The following is a 5,248-nucleotide window of genomic DNA, read 5'->3' as shown; positions in this document are numbered from 1 at the left end:
CATCAAACTTATCCTCTAATATATCGGTTATTGAAGTTGGCTTTGGTTTTGCCAGTTGCTACTGCAACAGTCGAAAGATGTTTTTCTGCTATGAAGATTGTGAAGTCAGATTTGCGCAACAAAATCGGTGATGAATTTTTGAATGCTGCAATGATATGTACTATAGAAAAAGAAGCACTTCTCGCAGTTTCAAATGATGATGTAATTACGCAATTTCAAAAGATGAAGAGTCGTAGGGCACAATTGTAAGAGGTAACTTTTTATCATTTTTGTATGAAATTGAAGTTAATTATTATTTTATTTTATATCGTGCCCCCTACAATATTTTTTTTCTGCGTCCGCCACTGGGTGGTTTGCACGGTTTATACAAATGAAGGCGGTTTTCATATGATCACTCCTCTCTCTCTCTCTCTATATATATATATAGAGAGAGAGAGAGAGAGAGAGAGAAGAGAGAGAGAGAGAGAGAGAGGAGAGGAACGATCAAATGCAAATCACTCATATTTGTACAAACCGTGCAAACCATCCTCATCCGTCGATTTCATTGTTTAATCTTATGAATTTTTTTATGAAATTGTTTCATATATATAGTACCTTTTTGATAAAGTTGTTTCATATATGGTTATGAAATTGTTTCATATAATATTGACGAAATTTTAATGTAATTCTCTAAAATTAATATAATGAAGATGATAACATCTACGATTATTACCCTCCACAATAAAAATGATTAATCAACCTTTCATAATTACAAAAAAATGAACAAAACAAAAAATTATGATCGGTTGAATGAGGTTTGTACAAATAACGTGGTTTGCAAAGTAAACCTCCTATATCTATACTACATTAATAAACATTTTAACCAAAGTCTTAAGTACAAATTTTAATGCATTAATACAAGCTTTTAAAGCACAAAAAAATCTCATAATTACAAGGTTGTATGCATAATGTACAATTTATTAATACACTGATTTTTCATCACAACCAAAAATAGAGTCCTAGACTCCCTTTTCTTCTACAAGAGTTTCAACAGCTCCTATTTGGTATAAGCTTTTTTTTTTCTCTCCTCCTTATAAAAATTTCTTTTCTTTTCTTCAACATCCATTTTTACATATAAATACCCATTGAAACACAATATACAAGTATTGTATGCATGTTTTGAATTCTTTAAAAGCTTTTGACATTTTTTGTCTTCATAAGAGACTAAAATTTCTGGTTACTTTAACCTTTTTGGTCTAACTCTATTAGTGTTCTGCCTCCAATACCATTTACCTTCATCTTTTATTTTTTGTTTGAATTTCAAAATTAAAATGGAAGAACTAGCTTGTCATTATTTTATATTCTCCTAGTGATTCTTGTCCATTTCAATTTTGCTTACCCGGTGGTGCATTGCACGGTACACTACTAGTGTGTGTGTGTATATATATATATATATATATATATATATATAAAGATCATTTGTTAACCATGAAAAAATATTAACTATACTAACCTTTTAGACCAATCACAAACTATTATTATCTTAGATTCATCTATCACCATACAAATAATATTGACTGGTAGTTTTTTTTTTGTCTTACTTCATTTGCATTAATGAGTTGTTACAAAAACTTCTCATCAGTGCCGATCCTGGCATTTTATGTGCTGTGGATGATTTATAAGAAGTGGGTCCTTTGTATCTACAAAAATCTATAATAAATATATATCATAAATATAAATAAGTCATGCAACACAACTTCAATGATAATTCATATAATAATTCATACAAAACAACTTCTTCGAGAATTCTTCGATGCAAAATCATCAATAAGAGCATCCAAATCAATACCATATGCTATATCTTTTTCAATACATAGGATCGCCAATCCGTTTAGCCTTTCTTGTGATATTGATGACCTCAAGTATGTCTTCAATAACTTCAACTTTGAAAAACTTCTTTTGGAAGATTCTACGGTCACAGGAACTGTCAACATTATTCGATATGCAACCGAAACATTAGGGTAATAATTTGCAATTTTGACAAACTCAAGAATATCAATCGCCGACATTGATTTATACGATAAAGTCACTTGCAACACATTTAATTCAGAAACAAAATCATTTAAATCCACATCTGACACATTATTATGTCAAAAGGTATTAGCAAAATTAACACAACATCTCATCAATTCATCCGCATCCAATGCCTTTAACTTATCAGAATCAAATAAAAATCCAAAAATACTTTCAAACTTCTTTAATTGCTCAAATCTATTATCCAATGAAGAAATTGCCATATCCACAATAGTTAGAAAATAATTAATTTTAAAAGATTCTTCTTCCGATGCTTGCATTTCTTCTTCATTGTTATTTTCGTCGAATTATTTTTCCTAATAAAACGACGCTTAGTTATAAATGTAGGATCTATATTCATTTCACATGCTACTTTTTTAGCAGTACCCATACTTGATGTAAACCAATCATTCCTATACTTTTCAAAGTATTTCATCACACCTTCAAATTATTCTATGGTAGCATTAATACACATAGATATAAATTGCAACTTTTTACTAACCATGTTTATTGCAAATAAAATATCATACCAAGTAAAAACTCAAAATTTTCAATTGCACTTACCAAACTTTCCGCTTTACTTTTCGACTTGGCATCATCACATGCTTTTGATAATTCAAGTAAAGCTGATTTTATTTGAGGAGCTTGAAATCTAATGACTTTCACACTTCTAATTCTACTCTCCCAACGTGTGTTGCATAAAGATTTTGCAGTCATGTTTGAAACATTATCAAGTAACATCTTCCATCTTTTTGTAGAATTAAAAAATAATGTGTATATCACTAAGAGTGAGATTAAGGCTTTGACAAGCACATGACATATACAAAGCTTTTGGATTAATTTCAAGTAACCGGTTTTGTACCCCATGGTGTTTCCCCTTCATATTAAAACCATTATCATAGCCTTGACCCCTCACATCATCGACACTAATATCAAGAGATTTAATTAAATCTAATAAGTCATTGAACAATCTTAAACCAGATGTATCATCAACCTTTAAAAATCCTAAAAAGTACTCTTCTATTTTTATTTTATTACCAGACATATTCACACATCTTATGATTAAACTCATTAGCTCTTGATGACTCACATCCGGTGTACATAATTACTGAAAAATATTTAGCCTCTTTGATAATTTTTATGATAGAATTTTTAACACTATGAGCCAAAAGAGAAATCAACTCATTTTGAATTTTAGAACCAAGATAATGATGATGAATGTCATGATTTTGAATGTGCCTAATATGATATTTGAATTAACACATCAAATTCTCCAATTATTTCAGTTAATCCCTAAAAATTACCATTACCATATTGATATAACTTCTCATTAGATCCTCTAAAAGGCAAAAAATATTTTGCAAAACATTTCACAACGACAATTATTCTTACTAAAACTTGCCTCCAACGTTCTTTCTCTCTTAAAATTTCTTGTTGTAAATCTTTATCAATCGTTTGGCTTGTATTTAGCCTTATTCTCAATTCATTTCAAGATAACATATTACTCATATGCTCAATACTATTCTCATGTTCCTTGAGTCTTTCACCAAGATGCTTTCAATCTCTAAATCCATCATCAACTATTGCATTTTTATAGTTTCTAGACTTGAACAACTTGCAACAAAAACAATACACTTTGTCCACATGTTTTGAATAAACTAGCCATTTTCGGTCACTAGACTCACCATTACTTAACTTTCTATCATAATAAGAATAGGAAAAATGCCTAAACGTGCTATCTAAAGGAAACACTATATTAAATTCTCCTATAGGCCCCTTTTCAACTAAAATGTCTCTTGATTTATTGTCAATATTATCCCAATTACTAGGATCATAAATATAAAAAAAGGGGGTATATTGTTCAACATGTGGATGCTCAACATTATGTTCCACATTTGGGTACTCAACATTATGTTCCACATTTTGGTACTCAACATTATGTTCAACATTTGGGTGCTCAACATTATGTTAATCTAAATTTTCATTAGATGTGCCTACGTCTTTAACAAATTTGTCCATGGCTCCTTTTCGTGATTGTACTAATTGCTCAACCAATTTTTTTTCCTTTTTTCCTTTTCTCACTTCCAGACAAATGTTTTTTAGGCATCATGCTTAAACAATTAACAAACTCAAACAAAATAAGAACATAAGCACCTGAGTCTTGGAATATGTATCGAAATCGAATAAGTTAACTCTGGTATTCCTTGATTTGTAGATTGTAGTCTGTAGATTTTAAAAAAATAGACAAAGTTAGCTATTAGTCTTGGGCAGTGAGAAAGTGGTTAGTTTCTTGTTAATTTTGCCATTTTGGCATAGAATAGAAAGGAATATGAATAATAAAACAGTCCCAAGATAGAATTCAGATAAATAAATACATATAAACAAAAAAGAAAAGAGGTACACAGCCCCCTCCCTCTTGCAATGGACATATAACAAGAGTTGAATAATCAATGTACTACATGGAAAATCTAATATTTGTTCAATCTTGATATAAAGTTCTTAAGCTCAAGGGAACTACTTAACCAATAAATCATTTTGGTTTGAAACCAAATTGGCACTTCCTATTTCCTAACTGTACCATCCACACAATGCAATTTCTTGCCAAGAACTAAATTAGTATCCAAGATAGGAAAGACTGCTTCAATAATCACCATCCTATATACTAAAAACTTCTATTGATTTTCAAACAGAACAACAAGGTCTAAAAATCATTACTTACAGAAATCACAGTCTTAATCCTTGAAGTCCAAAACTCAGAAGCGTGGAACAACCAATGAACAATAGAACTTGCTGATGAAAAGAGATTAAGAGAAATAAAAAACTGTTTGCAATTTGTTCCTTTCAAGTTTCAACACAATAAGTTAAATAATGATAGAAATGAAATCGTATAAATAATGAAAAATTTCCTAACCTAAACCCTCATTAACGGGTATGAACAGCTGATAACTCTTATTTTTAAGAGTTATTTCCTATTTATTTCCTTTCTTTTTGCTATTATTAAATACCCAATTTTCTTGTTTTTATCATTTATTCCAAAAAGTTTTTAAAAAATGATGAAACACAAAGGAAGAAGTATTATTCCAAAAACCTATATTTTTCTGACAGCACTGCCCACTGTGGCACTACTATGGGAAGTCTACCAGCTTTGTTGCAGCTTCTTGGGAAACGTGCAGCTTGAAGATTCCTCCATATATTT

The sequence above is a fragment of the Cynara cardunculus genome (assembly GCF_001531365.2).
Source record: "Cynara cardunculus var. scolymus isolate 2C chromosome LG 5, CcrdV1, whole genome shotgun sequence".
NCBI classification, from domain to species: Eukaryota; Viridiplantae; Streptophyta; class Magnoliopsida; order Asterales; family Asteraceae; genus Cynara; species Cynara cardunculus.
This window is presented reverse-complemented; position numbering follows the sequence as displayed.